Source organism: Micromys minutus, assembly GCF_963924665.1.
Source record: "Micromys minutus genome assembly, chromosome: 25".
Taxonomy (NCBI): Eukaryota; Metazoa; Chordata; class Mammalia; order Rodentia; family Muridae; genus Micromys; species Micromys minutus.
In genome coordinates this window covers 42,124,682-42,144,669 of record NC_137960.1, presented here as the reverse complement: position 1 = coordinate 42,144,669, position 19,988 = coordinate 42,124,682, and positions in this window count along the sequence as shown.

Here is a 19,988-nt window from a genome sequence, read left to right as displayed (position 1 = left end):
CCATATAAACAAACTCAAAGATCAAACTCACATGGTCATCTCAATAGATGCTGAGAAAGCATTCGACAAAATCCAACACCCCTTCATGTTAAAAGTCCTGGAAAGAACAGGAATCCAAGGTCCATACTTAAACATAATAAAAGCAATATACAGCAAACCAACAGCCATCATCAAACTTAATGGCGAGAAACTTGAAGCAATCCCACTAAAATCAGGGACTCGACAAGGCTGCCCACTCTCCCCCTACCTATTCAACATAGTACTGAAAGTCCTGGCTGGAGCAATTAGACAGCAAAAAGAGATCAAGGGGATACAAATCGGAAAGGAGGAGATAAAAACATCACTCTTTGCCAATGACATGATAGTGTACTTGAGTGACCCCAAAAATTCCACCAGAGAACTCCTACAGCTGATAAACAAGTTCAGCAAAGTGGCTGGATACAAAATTAACTCAAACAAATCAGTAGCCTTCCTCTACTCAAAGGACAAACATGTGGAGAAAGAAAGTAGGGAAAAGGTACCCTTCACAATCGTCACAAAAACTATGAAATACCTTGGTGTGACTCTAACTAAGCAAGTGAAGGACCTGTATGACAAGAACTTCAAACCTCTAAAGAAAGAAATTGAGGAGGATCTCAGAAAATGGAAAGATCTCTCATGCTCATGGATTGGAAAAATCAACATCTTAAAAATGGCCATCCTACCAAAAGCAATCTACAGATTCAATGCAATCCCCATCAAAATTCCAACCCAGTTCTTGAAAGATCAATGTGCAATTTCATATGGAATAACAAAAGACCTTGAATAGCGAAATCCATCTTCAACAACAACAACAACAAAAAAATAAAACATCTGCGGGAATCATTATCCCTGATCTCAAGCTATATTACAAGGCAATTTTGCTGAAAACTGCATGGTACTGGTACAGAAATAGGCATGTGGATCAATGGAATAGAATAGAAGATCCAGAAATGAGCCCTCATGTATATGGTCACCTGATTTTTGACAAAAGAGCAGTAAACATTCAATGGAAAAAGGACAGTCTATTCAACAAATGGTGCTGGTCCAACTGGCACTCAGCATGCAAAAGAATGAAAATAGACCCGTTCTTATCTCCTTGTACAAAGCTCAAGTGTAAGTGGATCAAAGATCTCCACATTAAACCAGATACACTGAAACTATTAGATGAGAAATTAGGGAAAACCTTAGAACACATAGGCACAGGAGAATATTTCCTGAACAAAACACCAATGCCTCAAGCTCTAAGGTCAAAGATTAACAAATGGAACTTAATGAGATTGCAAAGTTTCTGTAAGGCTAAGGACATCGTCAAGAAAATAAAATGGCAACCAACAGAATGGGAAAAGATCTTTATCAACTCCACATCAGATAGAGGCCTAATATCTAAGGTGTACAAGAACTCAAAAAGCTAGATACCAGAGAACCAAATAACCCTATTAAAAAATGGGGTACAGAGCTAAACAAAACTTTTTCAGTTGAGGAACACCGAATGGCTGAGAAACATCTGAGGAAGTGCTCGACACCCTTAGCCATCAGGGAAATGCAAATCAAAACAACCCTGAGATTCTACCTCACACCAGTCAGATTGGCCAAGATCCAAAACTCAGAGGACAGCAGATGCTGGTGAGGCTGAGGAGAAAGAGGAACACTTCTCCACTGTTGGTGGGGTTGCAAGCTAATACAACCACTCTGGAAATCTGTCTGGCGATACCTCAGAAAATTGGATATAGTACTACCTGAAGACCCAGCTATTCCACTTCTGGGCATATACCCCAGAGACACTTTAATACACAAAAAAGATATATGCACCACAATGTTCATAGCGGCTCTATTTATAATAGCCAGAAGCTGGAAGGACCCCAGATGTCCTTCAGAATATGAATGGATACAGAAATTGTGGTACATTTACACAATGGAATACTACTCAGCCACCAGAAACAATGACTTAACCAAATTCTTAAGAAAATGACTGCATCTAGAGAATATCATCCTGAGTGAGATAACCCAGTCACAAGAGAACAGACATAATATGCAGTCACTGATAGTGGGATGCTAACCCCAGAGGCTTGCACTCCCCCAGAAACAACTCACAGACTGTATGAAGTCCAAGAAATAAAGAAAACAAAACAAAAAAAATATTTACAAAACAAGAAACCTTTAACTATTTCCATGTTACATTTTGTTTTACATGTACTTTAGCTCATTGTAACTATTAAGTTTTCAAGGCATACTATCAAACCTTGAAAAAATCAAATACTGACTAAAAAATATATTCATATAGTTTTATGTAAAAATTATGTTAAAATCTGAAAAAAAGTACTGACAAAAATGTATAATTTTAAGCAAAAAATGTTTAAAATCTGTACATTTATCTTTGTTTTGTAAAATAAAGTTGTTTTTTTTTTAAAAAAAAAAAACTACTTGTGGAGGGAATCTGCCTCTGGCAGTGCTTTTTCAGCTGTGTATACTCTTAGCTATAAGCCCAGGGCAATTTATCAGTTTTTGTAACATGAAACACACAGTAACAATCACACAACATAACGAAAACAGACATCAACTGACAGACATGGACAGATAGGTACGCCAAGTACAGACAGACAAAAGACAGAAAGGGAAGAGAACTAGATATGCCAAGGATACCCAAATATCTTTCCTAAGGAACCCAGAACCATAACTAAGCTTTCCTCCAGTGGAGGCCAGAGGAAAAGCTTGACCTCCTCCTGTCCCTAGGAGAGCTCTAGAACAGCCAATGTTCATGTTTCTTCTCTTTCACCAAAGCATCCCAGGACTGCTTTTCTGAAACCCATTCTCCCTCTCATGTAAACAGTTTCTAATCAAGATCCAAAGTCTAAAAGCATCTATGAGAATTATCTCTGTGCCTTTATATTGTAACATATCTCTAAACACATACACTAAAGGCATTCTACCATTACCTTGTTCTGTTCTTCTAAGGATTTTTACAAATCTGCTATATTTTCCTTTACCTTTTATTTCCCTTTTTATGACTTTCTTTTTCTTCAGTGTTCTTCACTGTCTCCTGCTTACTTCAACTCCAATATTGAGGCATCACCTGACCAAGCCAACTCAGTCAATCGGGTCTCAAAGCAGGGAGAGAAAATTGAAAAGAAAATTAGAAAAATCAATTAGGCAAAACTATAATATGACTCCAACCAGTGCTGAGGCTGAAGCAGCCTTACTTTTTTCCAGTCTACTTTTATATAATTCTAGGTTCGTCCAAAATCATGGTCATTTCTTAGACCAAAAACAAAGTAATCAACCAAAGTAGTAAACAAGGAGATCACTCAGGTAGTGATTAAGTAAAGTAGTAAACAGAGCCCCATGGTCACTGTTTCTAATATTCTTATCTGAGCCTAGCTCTTTGTCTAAGCCCAGTGACAAGTGCCAAATCCCTAGAAGTGGCACTGAAAGCTCTCAACACCAAGCTTCAATGAAATGTTTTCCATGGTCATGGTGTCTCGTCACAGCAATAAAACCCTAATTAAGACAGAGTTTGGTACAAAGGAGTGAGTTATTGCTGCTATGGGACAGGCTATGACTTTATTTAGAGGAATGTGGTCTTTGGGATTGTGGATTAGAAAATAAGTTTAATGCTTTTTTGAGGCTCAGGGAAGCATCCTACTAGGTACATGGAAGGTAGAGAGGCTGAGGTTGACTTGAACCATTGGGGTCTGGCTCACGAAGTTTCAGAGAATTTTTTATGTGGTCTAGAAATCATTCCTGTGGTATTTTAGATAAGAATGTGGGTTCTCTTTGCCCTTGTCCAAAAAATCTACCTTAAGCTAGAGCCAAGAGTTTTAGGTTAACTGTGTTAGCAGAGGAAATCTCAAAGCAGTGTAGTATCGACTTTATTGTGTGGTTATTAATTTTCATTCTTATGCAGATATATAAAGAAAAGAAGCAAGCTGAGCAATGAAAATATAAAATGTACATATTCAGGAGAAAGGGTACAACAGAAAATGGAATGGAGTCAAGTCCCATCTTCAAAGATTTAAACATATTAAAGAAAAACATGATGTTAAATAGCAAAATGGGAGTGGCGATCTCAGAGCAAGATCCTTCCCAGCTAAGCTTCCAACTTGTGAAAAGGAATTGAGGCAAAACTTAGGGCCACATATGATGGTGTATGCCTTTTATTATAGCACCCTGGAGACAGAGACAACGCCAGCCTGCTCTATAGAGCAAATTCCTGGACAGACAAGCTTAGGCAATGAAAGAAGTCATCAAAACCAGAAAGGTGTTGACGATGCAACTCAATGAGAGGGACATGTTCTAGCCCAAGAAAGCAGTAGAACTTGGCAGCAATGTGGTTCTGGCTTTAGAGTCAAGGATAGAAAAAAAAAGAGTTATGAAGTCTCCCTCCACAGTGAAGGAAAGCTTCTAAGTCCATTGTGTGTCAGGGGTGTTGCTGTATGAGGTCTGGAAAACCCATTGAGTGAAGCTGTGGAGGTAAAGAATAGATTGTGTCAAACCTGAGACTCATGAGAGAAGAACCATTTCCACAATTTTGGCTAAATTTAAAGCAAGGTGTGCCCAGGTACATGCTTAGGCTCCCAGGAAATTACCATGTGTCATGTTTTGCAGAACTACAGGGCCACTATATTTTTCATCAGGTCCAACCAGAAGCAAGGAAACATCCTGATGTATTTCCTGTCTACATCCAATCAAGCACACCCAGTGCATACAAACTTGTTTAAGAGAGCAGAAAACATGGGGCTTATAGTTTCCCAAGAATCTTATATCCCAACCTCCCAGAAAGTAATCTGTCCTAGGGTAAGTGGTGCTTATGGGTTAGCTTTGTCCCTTACATTCCCCATTTGAGTTGTATCCTCATTCAAATCCTTGACTCTATGATAGGTACCTATTTATATTAGAATTTAACAGCTATTATCTTAATGATATCCAGTCAGAAATTTTTCTCTAATTAAGAAATTAATGATACAAGAGAAAACAGTAATTATCAGAAACAAAAATGCCAAAGTTCCTGCAATGGCTGACACTGGAGTTAGTATCTAAGAATAACCTGGAAATAAGAATGGGCACCAGTCATTGCTTTTATCTCATCTCTACCCCCCCCCCCCAGTTTTTACAGTGTTTCTTTGAGTACATCCAGATAACCTTTAATGTTTGTTAAGTGTTTTGTATAGAAACAACAACTTTCTCTTCAAGTTATAAAATAGCCTCTGTGCTTTACATTGAGCCCACATAATGCCTTATCATACTGTAGAACTATAGCAGTAATGAGTATCTGTGTTAGTATATCAAGGACAACTTTGTGATGTGCCAATTGGCATTAAAGATACCCAATTAGTTCCCCTTTCTAGGGAGTTTTGTTTGTTTGTTTGTTTGTTTTAACTTAATATGTCAGCCTGTTGCAGACAAGGGTCAGCATACTGTCTGTGAAACTACTTCCAGCTGAAACCAGAACATCTTGTCAGAGCCCAAGAAGGCTATATACTAGTAAAAAGCTTGGAGAGGATTCAGGGACTCAGAAGCATCTGGTGAGCTGACTCAGCTGAAGGAAAGGGGAGCAGTCACATTGGCTGGACCATTCATATCCCATCTACTGCAGCAAATGCAGAGCTAAGCAGTGGATTACTGAATGGTTAAAATCTGCTCAGAGAGACATAGACAAGGGACAGAAATTAAACTTTAGAAACTTAAAGGAAAATTTTACATTTCGAACTTTCAGGTCCATAGTTCTAGTAATTAGGGAAGAAAAGGGGACCCAAAACAAGGGGAGAGATAACATTCTCAGGAATAGACAGGTAAGGAAACAGAGGTTTATAGTTTATTTAATTGGCCTCAAATTTGTCAGAGGTAGAGATCCAAATCTTATGACTCTCCAGATTCTCTGAAGCTTACATAAATTATTTTAGTTTATAGTAAGAGATGAAAAGTTTTAGACATATTAGCATTACCATTCTTTATAAATGTATTAAAATTTATATTAAATACCCATTGTAGAAAAAACAACAGGTACCTATAAAAATTGTGTATAACAATAGCATAGAAGGGGAAATAAATGTAAAGTATATCCCATTTTTCATATATCATCAATCATTTTTAGACCTTCAGAACATACATAGACTTTCAACTTTTTATTTCCATAGAATCATTTACTAGAGACACGGGTATTATTGAGAACAACCATTACAAAGCATGTTCTTTTAAATAAAATGTTACATCTGAAAGCAGTTTATCTTTTAATACGAAGCTTGTAAGCAAAGTATGATAGTTGTATATGCTTAGCCCAGAGAGTGGCACTACTAGGAGGTGTGGCCTTGTTAAAGTAGGTGTGGCCTTCTTGGAGTAGGTGTGTCACTGTGGTTGTGAGCTTTAATATCATTGTCCTAGCTATCTAGAAACCAGTGTTTGCCTGTTTGCCTTCAGAACAAGATGTAGAACTCTCAGCTCCTCCTAAACCATGCCTGTCTGGATGCTGCCATATTCCCAACTTGATGACAATGAACTGAACCTCTGAACCTCTAAGCCAGCCCCAGTTAAGTGTTTTCTGTATAAGAGTTGCCATGGTCATGGTGTCTGTTTACAGCAGTAAAATTCTAACTAAGACAAGAGTGCTACGGGATAGTGGCTGCTGTCTCACCTGGGTTCCTTAGAACAGACTTGGCTTCTGGGAAATCAGAAATCTTCTGCCAAAATTGTGGGCTAGAATATAGAGGCCAGGGCATGAGATGCAGTTTAGGACTGTTGGGTTCTCTATAAGACTATATCTAGCCTGTTGAAGAATCTTTACACTGAGTTTTATAATGGCTACACTAGTTTGCATTCTTACCAACAGTGAACAAGTGTTTCCCTTTCCACCTTCATGACAGCATTTGTTGTCATTCATTGTATTTTACCTAGCCATTCAAATAAGTGTAATAAAATGAGATGTCAAAGTAGTTTTCATTTGTATTTCCCTGACCATTAAGTAGAACTTTTTTACATTTCTCAAACATTTGTCATGCCATGCCCCAATCTTTTATTGGCCTCTCTTTCTTTCTTTCTTTCTTTCTTTCTTTCTTTCTTTCTTTCTTTCTTTCTTTCTTCCTTTCTTTCTCTCTGTCTTTCTCTTTCTTTCTCTCTGTCTCTCTCTCTGTCTCTCTTTCTCTGTCTCTGTCTCTCCCTCACTGTGTGTCTCTGTCTCTCTGTCTCTCCCTCTCTTAATGCCATTTCAATGATGAATTTATTATTGTAACTCTACAATATAACTTAGAAATTAGGGATTATGATACTTCCAGCATTTTTTTTAGTTGTTCAGGATTGATTTTGCTATCTTGGGTCTTTTGAATTTGCATATGAATTTTACAGTTTATTTTTATTTCTGTGAAAAATTGTGTTGGCTTTTTATGAGAATTGAATCTATAGATTGCTTTTAGTAAGATGGCCATTTTCACAAAATTAATCAAGCCAATCCATGAGCATTGGTGTTCTTTCCGTTTTCAGGAATTTATTTTCCTGGATTTTATAAGTGTCTTAAAGATTTTATAGAACAACATTTTCCCTCTCTGGGTTGCATTTATTCCAAATTATTTTAAGGCTATTATGAATGTCATTATTCCCCATTATTTTTCTCAGTGTTATCACTGGTATATTAGAACGCTATCATTTTTGTGTATTTGTTTGTGTCTTGTTACCTTGCTTACTGTCTTTATCAGATTTATGAGTTTTTCAAAAGTGTCTTTATAACCTTTATTATGTACATAATCAAATCTTGTATAAACTGGTACACATCTATAAATAAGGGCCCCTTCTTTCATATTAGTGTCCCTTTTATTTACTTATGTTGTCTTACTAGCTAAGACTTCAAGAACTACACAGGAGTGAACATTGTTATTTTGTCTGATTTCAGTATAAGTGTACCTTATACAGTTTGCATGATATTGGTGATGGCGTGGTTGTATTGCCTTCATTATGCCACAGTGTGACCTTTCATCCCTATAATTTCAAAGGCACTTATTACAAAGGATTTTGGCAATAGTTTCTTTTTCTCATTTGATGTGGGTTCTATCCTTGAATCACTTTATGTGATGAGTAATGTTTACCAATTCATGCATTTCAAGCCATTTCTGTGTCTCATGTCAACTTGATTACTGTAGATGATCATCTTAATATCTTCTGGAATATGCTTTGCATATGTTTTATTGAGTTACTTTACACCAAAATTCATCAGAAACATGGCCATTTTGTTTTGGTTTTGTTGGGACTTTATATTGTTTTGGTATAATGGTAATACGTGCTCCTTAAAAAAAAAAGACTTTGAAAGTATTTCTATACTTTCTATTTTATAGATTTATTTAAAAAGTATTTGTATTATTTCTTCTTTGAATATCTAGTAGAGATCCATTGACCTATCTGCCTCTGGTCTTTTTTTAAGCAGAATATTTTAATTACAGATTCTATCTCATTGGTTGTTACAGAATTGTTGTAAGTGTGTCATATGCATCTAAAAATTTACCTATTTCCTTTAGCTCTTCCAACTTCGCAATATATGTGTGTGTGTGTGTGTGTGTGTGTGTGTGTGTGTGTGTCTGTGTGTGTGTGTGAGAGAGAGAGAGAGAGAGAGAGAGAAAGAGAGAGAGAGAGAGAGAGAGAGAGAGAGAGAGAGAGAGAGAGAGAGAGAAAGAGATGTGTTCTTAAAATACTTTAAATTTTCTTAGTGTCTTTATCATGTCTCCATCTTTTTTTGAGCAACTTTATTTTAAAAAACAAAGATAAATGTAAAAATTTTAAGCATTTTTGCATAAAAGTATACAAATACATTTTTGTCATTGCTTGGCTTCTTTTTTACAACTCCATCTTTAGCTCTAATTTTATTGATTTTTTTTCCTTTGTCTTTTACTGATCTTGTGAGTCTTTTTTAAATCACCAAACATTTCATTAACTTAATTTTTTGATTTACATTTTATTAATTTCAGTTTCCATATTGCTGACCACTTTCTATTTGTAACATTAGGGTATTGTTTGATCTTGTTTTCCAAGGGCTTCAGATATACTATTTATTCATTTGCTATCTCACAGTTTTTGATGTAGATGCATAGTGTTATAAACCTTCTTACAATGTCTTGTTATATTTAATAGATTTTGGTATGCTGTGCTTGTATTTTAACTCAATTCCAGAAAGTTTTAAGTTTCTCTATGTCTTCCTCGACCCAATTAGCATTCAGAAGTGTGTTGTTTCGTGTCTTTGTGCTTGTGTGCTCTCTGTAGTTTGCATCACTGTTGATATATAGCTTTACTACATTTTCATACTTTTGGCAGGATATTATTTCAACTTCTTTAAATATCTATTGTAATTTTGTATCTTAGTATATAAACACTTTCAAAGAATGTTCCACTAGTTGCCAAGAAAAACATTTATTCTTTAGCTTTGAGTAAATAATTCTATAACTGTTTTGGTAGTTCCATTTGATTGTGATGTCATTCAAAGTGGATAATTCTCTAATCAGATGTCAATTTTCTGGATGACTGTTGGTAAAAGTGAGGTGCTGGGGTTGGCACTATCATTGTATTTCCCTTAATCTGTGGCTTTATATATACCATTTGTCTTACTTGTGATGGGTGTATATATATTCAGAATTTTAAGATCCTATTGGTAGACTTTTCATTTAGTGAGAACGAAAGGTCCTTTGTGACCCACCATGAGTAGTTTTGAATGGAAGACCATGTTTTGCCCTTATAGTGAGTGGCTACACCTTCTTGTTTCTTACTTCCCTTAGTTTCACTACTTTAGTTTCCTTTAACCTTTTATTTATAGTTGATAGTGATTTATAATTTTTTAGAGGCAAAAATGTGGATTATTTTTCCCACCCTAATCTGCTAGTTTGTATATCTTTATTCAAAAATAGAAATAATTACTATTAAGATTTATTGTTGGACAATGTATATTAATTTTGTAGTGTTTGCTTAGACCTCTTTGATTGACAGATCTAGAATTGTTTATGTATTTCCTATGACTTCTTGAATGTATATTCCTCTTCAAATAGACATATTCTTTCCTGTATCCTCTGTGGGGCTTCCAGATCATAAATTCCTTTTTCCTCATGTCTTTATTGCTCCTTCAATTTCAATAGATATTTTTTGCTAGATGCAGTAGTCTGGATGGACAGATGTGTTCTTTAAGAACTTTAAATACATCTTTTGAGCCCCTTCTGGTTTTAATTGTTTTTTGACAGATAAACAGGTTCTTATAGGCTTGCCTTCCTACATGACTCAGTCTTTCTCCCTTGCAACTTCTAATATTCTTTCTTTATTGTGTATATTTCTCTTCTGGAACTGCTGTTCTGCAGGCCTCCTAGACTTGGATAGACTTTTTCTAGGTTAATAATAGTTTCTTCTATGATTTATTGAAAGTGTTCTCCATGCCTTTATATGCCTTTCTTCTCATTTGTCTGTGCCCACTATCTGAAGACTTTTTATGAGTCCAGAACTTTTCCACACTGTTCATTTTTGAATATCACTGTGGGTATATACTGATTTGTTCAGTTCTTCCACTTTATTTAGCTTGATTCTCATCTCTCCATGATACATTTTATTAGTGAGACTTTACTCTGAAGTTTTTAATTGACTTACTATGATTTCACTTCCAGAATCATTTCAATTTGGCTGTTCTTCAGCAATCTATTTCTTCAAGTTATACTTCATATATTGAATTCATTTTCTTATTTCATTATTATGTTTTTTTTCTTCTAAAGTATGTTCTTGTTCTCATTGAGCTCTTTGAACATAGTTATAATTATCTTTTTAAATTGGCTGTTGAGAAGTTCTTCCAGATAATTTTCATTAGTTTTCATTATTGTACCAGTAGAGCTTCGTGGGAGACTGTTGTGAGTTTTCATGCTGCTCCTGTTTGGGCACTAAGAGGATGGTATTTGTAGTAATTTGTTAGTGCCTTTCTTTCTCTTTCTTCTTCTCTTTCTCCTTCTCTCCTCTTTCTTCTCCTTCTCCTTCTCTTTCTCTTCCTCTCTTTTCTCCTCCTCCTTTCTTTCCTCCTTCCTTCCTTCTTTCCTTTCTTTCTTTCCTTCTTTATTTCTATCCTTATTAAAAATATCTTTATTCTTTATGTGGAGACATTTATTAAGTTCTAGAGAGAATGAAGTCACAGTAGGGTTGATTTGCCTGTCTCCTTCTTTGGGGCTGGTGCAAGAAGTTTCAGAAACACAGTTGGGCTTAAGTAGTGAAAGCAAAATTTCCTACTTGTTGCAGAAGCCCTGAAGCACTGGCCTTCTGGAGAAAAATGCCTGAGAGCTATTGGTAGGTGGGGTACAGGCAGTCACTGTCAGCTCCTAGTCTGTGCATGTTAGGAGATATATCTAGTCATAATCTGGAGAAGCTGAAGTTTCTTACCTAGTACAGGAGATTTACAAGTTGTGTAGCAGTCCTAAGCAGGAAAAGCAATGGTCTTTCACTTATAGCAGAAAAATGAAAGCTAGACTTTGATAGAAAAATCCTGAAAGCTATAGGTGGGTCTTAATTAAAAAAAAAAAGTAGCCAGTGACTGGAACATTATTCCCTAGTGATATAAATGGATCTAAGCAAGAGAAGCCTTTTGAGGGCTGGAATCCTGGTAAAGGCTATCTGTTTATCTGCACATTTATATCCACATGAATTGAAAAGCAAGATAAATATTCTCTGTTTCATGTACATAGTTTACTATTTCTTAAGATATTGATATATATAAATTATTTATTTATTCTTTTAATTGAAAAACTTTGTTTTAAAAAACAAAGATAAATGTAGAAATTTTAAAACATTTTTGCATAAAAGTATACGAATACATTTTATGGTTGTAATTAAGTATTTATGGGTACATATACATACAAATATGTATATATGTAACAATAATATAGGAAAAGAGTTTATTAATTTGAGGGGATAGAAGAGAAACTGGGAGGGGCTGTAGGGAGGAAAGGGATTTTGATACAGTTCTATTTTAATTAAATTTTTTTTCTTGAACTTCACACAGTCTGTGACTTGTTTCTGGGGTGTTCAGAACTTTCTGAGGTTAGTATCCCACTATCAGTGACTGCATATTATGTCTGTTCTTTTGTGACTGGGTTATCTCACTCAGGATGATATTCTCTAGATGCATCAATTTTCTTAAGAATTTCGTTAAGCCATTGTTTCTGATAGCTGAGTAGTACTCCATTTTAATAGTTTTTATGTAACTGAACAGGTTATATAGGCAGTATGAGAACTTTTAAATGTCTTGGGATATTACCATGGAAACACAACTTTTAGAGATGCTCTACAAAGTAGTATGCTGGTTATACAGTTAACACACTACATTCTAAAATTAGTAGGAGTCAGTCTGAGTGCTGATGCAGGTTGAGGGAAGAAAGCTTCTCTTATGGGCTGGTCCTAACTGGTTACTCATGCCAGATTGCCACAGCCAGCAGCTCTTCTTTGAGGCTTTCTTAGTATTAGGAATCCAGGAGGTGATTTATAACATGGCAGTTCAATGATCCTTGCCAAAGGTTAATAGTTATGAACTTCACAGTTGAGAAATATAATTATGCATTTTTCTGCATTCGAGAGGACTCAGCCCAGAAGGACTCAGTAAAGATAATAGGCTGGCATTCTAACACTCTGCTGTGAACCATTAGAAACAAACACTTGGGAGATTAATTGTGTTTGCATCTTTATTAACTTGCAATGAAATATAATCGCAATTTCATTAAAATAAATTGCTAAAATTGATGGCAAGAAGAATGTAGTCTGAAGGACAGTGAATCTGTGATTGCCCAGAGCTGCTTATTTGATTACCATGGCAACTGTACTTTAAAAAAAAAAAGAGCACACACCACCACCACCGTTTTATGATACAGTGAAAATACTAAATTCTAAATTATCTTGCTAACTAATTTCAAGTTCAGTCATTTTGAAGAAAAGTGTTATTTTTAACTTCATTTCTAATAATGAAATTTCAGATTCTTAATAGAAAGAGAAATGAAAAATTCAGGACAATGGAAATTTTGTAGTAGTCTGGAGCCTCCATGTTTTCTACTCTATAGCTGGTTTATCAAAGAGCAATCATTCTCTTGCAGGGGAGGTACCTGTGACCATACTCTCTGAAGCATTATCTCACCTCTCAGAGCTAGGAAAATTCTTATCTTCATTAAAATGTACCAATTTCCAACATTGAGCTTGATGCCTCTCAACCGATCTAAAATAAAATGAGAATACATTTTTCTTCGAGTTCTTAACCCTACAACCACGATTTACAGACTAATAATGGCAACAGCATATTTTTGTTGGTGGTGGTGGTGATTTGTGATGCTGAGTCATCCAGGATTGCCTAGAATTTACTAAGTACCACAAGCTGACTGACTTCTATCCATATCTTTCAGTATCAGCTTCCTGAGCTGGAATTCAGGGATGCACCATGTTGACAAAGAAAACATCTTTCCATCTTTACTTCTTGTTGATATTTGTCTATTTCTTGTTTTCGCCCCTTTCTTAATCAAAATATAGATTTAGTTGTCACTGAAGAAGAGAATTTAGTGAAAGTAAGCAGGGTAGACAAGTCTGGTAGCTTGAGACTGAAATCACCTGGGAGTTTATGGCTCAAAATGTGGTCCACTGTGGTCCATTTGGTGGATGAGCATCTCTCACAGTCAAAAGACACTTGCTAAAATTCTAGGCACCAAGGGAAAGATGCAGGAAGAGAAAGTCAGACCCATTTGCAACCATTCTTGTTATTCACCTTGCATTTTATTTTAAAAATAAAATCTTAAAGTGTGTATAAAGAGCCTTACAAATAAGCTAACTGACTTAAAGTGGAACTCTTAGAAAGCTGAAATATATTTAAGCTAATCCATATGACCTCTAAGTCTTTCACCAGCAACTTTTGAGTGGGAAGGTCATACCTCAAAAGAGTCATGAAATAGCTTAAATCAAAGTATCCTGTTTTCGGTACAGCTCTAAATAAACCTGTTTCACAGAAAAAAAAATTATGAGAAAAACCATTTTGCTGATAACTTAAAACTCAGGACTATGTAGACTTTTTTTTCTGTCTTACAAACATTATTATTTTGAAAAAAGGAGGGCAAAAAGCTTTTATCTCTTCATTCTGCTACTGTTTGCCATTGGCATTGATGGGACAGTTCACACGGGCAGGAGAGAACAGAAAGGCCTTGATCTTGGGTCAGGCACCGAGGCAAGCTACATAGGCAAAGAGCAGGGGGAAGTCATCTATGCATTCAGGGGCCAGGACATTTTAAAGAGTAGAATCTTATATACCACAGGCCAGTTTCCTCCCATGACTGAGTCTTGACATCCAACTCCTGTGGTGTTAAATCTTTCTTTGTCAACTTGACTGGACTTATAATAACCATGTAAACACACTTCTGAGTGTGTCTGTGTTTCCAGAAAGGTTAACCTAAAGAGAGAAATCTACACTGACACTATCTGTCTTAGTTTGGGTTTCAATTGCTGTGGTGAAATACCAAAAAGAAAAGTCAAGTTGAAGAGGAAAGGATTTATTCAGATTACTCTTCCAGATCCTACTCCATCACTAAGGAAGCCAGGAGAGGGACTCAGGCAGGTCTGGAACCTGAGGCAGGAGCTGATGCAGAGGGGATGGAGGTGTGTTGTTTGCTGCCTTTCTTCCTGTGGCCTGCTCAACCTGCTTTCTTATAGAACCCTGAAACACAATTGCAGGGATAATATCACTCACAAATCAGTCACTAATACATAAAATTCCCTATAACCAGATCTGATAGAGCAGTTTTTGAATTGAGGTTATTCCATTCTGATAACTCTAGCTTATGTCAAACTGACATAGAACTGAGCAGCAACCCCTGGACTGAGGTCAGTGGGATAAATATGAAAGACCTGAGCACGACATTCATCTCACGTCATTCTTTTTAACCTGTTTTACTCTCTATTGTTTTTCATTCAGGAAAAACCATAAAAACACATTGATATTTTTTGTGTGCCTCTTCAGTCTACAACTTGATTCCTAAATCTAGTCACAATGACAACAAACTATCACGTATAGTGGTGTTATGACTTAGTTCTTCCTTCCAGATCCATGCTCCTAGAAATAAGAATTGGACTCAAAATATATTTACAAATACCTTGGGCATGTAGCTAGGATATTCACTGACTAGATCATAACTTTAAAAACCTCATTTGGTTTAACCTAAATTTTGCCACCTGGCTAATTACCTGTGCTCGGGTACCATACATCAGTCTTGTCAAATTTTCCCAACTGATTCTTTCATGGTTTGCTCTGTCCCACAATTCTTTCTCATCCTGGATGCCTAATTTTCTATTCTACCCTTTCTTATAGACCATGTGTTTTTTAATTGACAGGTGATTCATCCACACAGTAGAAAAGATATTCACTTTACATGAACAGCTCTTTACATTCTCAAACATACAGGGGAGAGGGAGAGAGAGATGGGAGAGGCACACACAGGGAAGCAGTATTCAGATATTATAATGGTTTCTTCCAAATACCTAAATCTCAGTTTATTATCAATCAACTTCTTACATTATCACCTCAAGGAATTCCCCCCTGATGACTCTAGAACTCTAAGTTTGCCATTCTAAATTTGTAGGGCTCTGATAATTAAAAAAAAAAACAGGCAAACTGCTTATGGAGCTATTTTCATATACCTAAAAATATTAGGTTGTAAAGATAGAGACCTTGCTATGTGTGGTAACATAGGCTGGTAACTGAAGCAACTGAGAGGAAGAAAGATTGTAAGATCAAGGCCAGCCTGCTCTACATAATGAAACCCTAATTTAAAAAAATAGAATCTAGATAAGAAGTAAAAGCAACTAGCATTTCACCTGAAGCTCGAACAGCAGAAGTAGAAACTGAGAATAGCAATAATCATTTTTGCCCCCCCCCCTTTGTGTGCCCCTGTAGTGTGGATGTGTTTTCAGTGAACTCTTTGTTTACTTCAAACACCATCCCTTCAGAAACAGATAGGTCTATAAAAAGTCCATGTAGCTGGAATGGTGCTAAGATGGAAAGGCAAAATGTTGACAATCGTGGGAATATATTGTTAGCATCATCATAATTTTTTAGTCAATATTTTATCCACACATAAATGCATATAATATCTGGATACATTTCATTAATTGCAAATGCAAGAGGAAAATGTTGAGGCCAGCCTCATTGGGAAAGCTGCCATCCTGTAAATGCAGTCTACAATCTCTGGAAATGATTAACATGCATTCAATTAATTGATACATTTCAACAACAAAGCTGGAAACAGAGGACTCACAGAGAACCCTGCTGAAATGTTCTTATGGCCTGAAAAAATGGCTCATCAGAAACATGGCTGGCATTAACTGTGGCATTCAGTAAGCATGTCTAGATGCAGAGTTCTTATTCTGAGTTTCATGTTCTTTATCTGCTCTCCAGGATACTTAGTGCAGGTGAGGATCCTATATAAAAATCTCATACTTTCATGAGGATTAGACATTTTCAGAATAAGACAGCTAGTTCAATTATACAGGAGCAGCTTGGTTGAGTTAGAGCAGCTTTGATGGCATGCTTCATGCAGGAACTTCCCTTCCTGGTGCCTCGTTGTGATAACCTTCACTGCTCTGTAAAGGGCATCTGAAATGAAACTTGCTAAGCTTTGGCCCCAGGGGCAAACACAGCTTGATGCCTCAGCCTCCATCCCAAAGCACCAGCACAGCCACCCTATTGCTTTGCACCCCCAGTTGAAACATGAGAAGAGCCAAAAAAAATTTTTTAAAGGAAGATGAGGCCAACATTGGTATTCTGGAAAAGCTTTTGACCACACGCAGTCCCCAGCAAGTATCACCCACAAAGAAAGAGAGGTCTACTAGCTGAAACTTAATAATTAATGTGTTTGCTCTGTTGGGTCTTAGACTGGTTTTATTATCAGCAAGGTATTAGATTAAACACAGAATTTGTAATTGTCCTTCCCTCCTTGTGGTCTGGACTACACTGGATAGCACAGAGATTAACTGTACACAAAGGCGTAGGAGTAAACACATGCGAGTCGATTTCATCTAGTCTTTGGGGAAGGTGCTACATTGTCATGACTATCTCCATTCAGAATGAGCTGATCTAAATAATAGATTTCATAGCTGCACAGCCCTCTACAAACATGAGACTGGGAATATAATTAAAATGCCACTATGTCTAGGAAGTTGAAACACACAAGATTCTAGAATGTTCCTCCCCACCTTTATTGAAGGTATAATCAACTTCTGGGGAAGATGACTAAACTAGTCAAGCTGCAGCAAGGGAGTCTGGGAGGAAAGGATGATGGGGAAAGTGGTCCTCAGATAGGTAGAACTGCAAGCTGGCAGCTCCAAGTTTTAGGCTTCATGAGCCTTCTTCCACTCTGGGGTGGACATTTTTGGTGATCCAGTTGTTTATGAGTCAACCCTTGCTCTTAGTTAGTAAACCTTCACCATAAATAATCATCCACCAAGTTTGACACTGGTGTAATTGCTACTTGGGTCTGTTGTGACTGCCCCTTCCTGGATGAGTAAAGAAGTGTTGTATCTCCCCAGAAAAATGACTCTTACACAATATTTAGTGTGTTTCTATTGATCGATTCATAGAGCATTATTTGGAGTAATTTATGTTCTCTTAGACAATCAGTCCATTTAAGGCCTCATTTACAGGTAGAATTATTATCCTGATATAACTAAGCATAGCATATGCTTTATTCCATCATCTGTTGCTATGATTTTGTTTTCAGTTTTAGGCAATATATTGCCAATTGTTTTCATTTGTTTATTTTCTTAATTGTTTTGCTTTTTAAATCATTATTGGCTTTTTGATCTATATCTTTTCATTTTAGTATCTCTAAGCAATTTCTGCATTTAAATTTCAAATTGAAATTGACAATTGTTAGAAGTTTGGTTGCTCATATTCTAATATCCTCATTTAGATGCTTTGATCACTTTTTAGATTCTGTATTAATGTAAATGGTTCCCTTTTAAATAAAAAGATAGCCTATTATCTTTATTTTAATTGTCTTTGAAAGAACAGAATTAATTATGAGAAAAGCTGTGTGAGAAGGCATGTGACAATGATGTAATTTCTAGGTATTGTGTTTCCCTTGGTTGTAGATTTTAACATTTTTATTTTTTGCTGTGCATGTTTATGTTCTGTGTGTATGAGCAAATATTGTTGTGGAAGTCAGTTCTTTCATCCCTAAGTTAGATTGAAAGATCAATCTCATGTTCTTGCCGTCATGTAGCAAGCACCTTTATCCTCTGCACTATCTCACTGGCTCTATAATTTTACTTTTCAATTTTATATTTCTTTGCATTATGACTTGGAAAACAAGTAGACATTCATTTCATGTATCGTAGAAATAAAACAACTATATTTTGTTATAGTTCCATGTTTTTGAAAATAAGATGTTGTCTTCGTTTTCAGAACACCAAGTTCAATGCGTGTCAACCAGACTGACCTCATGGCCATGATGTCTTTTAAATCTCTCTCTTTGCTTATGTTTTCTCCACTCAAACTATTACTGAGATAAGTGAAGCACAGTTTCTGCAAACCTTGTCTGTTTCTCCAAGCAGCTCCTCTTCCTTCTCCCTGCTGAGATGTTCTCTGATACAAAAGCATTTGCACTATTAGATATCCATGTGACGTGAAGCTTGAGTCTGGTGATCTCTATATAAGTGATGCCTTTTCGTCTAAATGCAATCTCACCTAATGCTGAAAATCACCTCTGATTTCTACTTGCACACTTGTCTTTGCATACACTACCGCACCAGGGTTTGTCTGTTCTGAGAGGAATGGGTTTACTTTGCTGTCAAAGCTTATGCAATCTTTTCTATTTTCTGAGCTTGTGTATACAGAGGCTCACGTAGGTATTTTGAAAATAATTTAAAAGTTTATGTTTTTGTCTAGTCACTACTAGGTTTTGAGTTTTCCTTTTTAATCATAAGGCAATTGACTTTTTACTGCTAACACCACAGAAAATAATGAAATTGTCACTTCTTTTCTTTCCTTTCCAGTTTCTCCACCAATATTTTTGTATATTAGATACTTATCTTTCATATTTTAAAAAAAATTGGTATTTGAAAATATCAAGAATGTATTCATTACTATTTTCAATTGTCTGTACAGATATCTTTTGACATACAAATAGAGACCGTGGCTTTCTTACTAGAATCATTCTGTTGTCCCCTTCCTTTCCAGACTTCTATTGTTGCTCCTTATCTACCCTGTTGATGTGTAAACTATTCCACTTCTTTGTGTTCCCATACAACCATTTTTGTCTGAAACCTAGAGTTAAGTATTTCTAGTGACTGACATCATTCATTTTACAGATGTTGACTGTTTTCTAGACCTTTCTTCAAGAGGGCTGTGAAGTCTATACACCATGACCTCATATATGTTTAAATGATTTATTTTGCTTTTTTTTTTTGCCTATGTATTTTCTTCAGATGGTAGTTAAGAGGCTGCTCTATTTCCTTAAGTTGAAAATGTTGTAAAGAAGCAGACTCCCCAACTATACATCTTTTTTTTTTTTTTTTTTTTTGCTTAAATAGAAAACATAATCTTTATACTAAGACATGCATTGGCAATAATTTTTCTACCATTTTTCATGGAATATGGCTTTCTAAATTTAATCTCTGTTTCTGGAACATTTTTTTGAATTAATAGAGAAAGATCATTTTAAAAGTTCTCAAAAATGGCTTTAAGAAGGACTTTCAATCTCATATCATATTTTTCCTGTGTGCCAACTAGATGACTCGAATAATTTTTATTGCTCCAGTCATAAAAATGTTATCATGCTCAGCTGATACAAATTTTAAAATCAAAGCAATTTAAGTAACTTTGCGTTATTCAAGTTACTAGCTATATATTTAGGACAACGGTATGTGTAGTTTATACTCAAGTTTTACTCTTTTAAGGAATATGTGATTTTTTTTAACCCTGCCCCTATTGCCTTTCCTCAACCTTTTGTAAAAGAGACTGT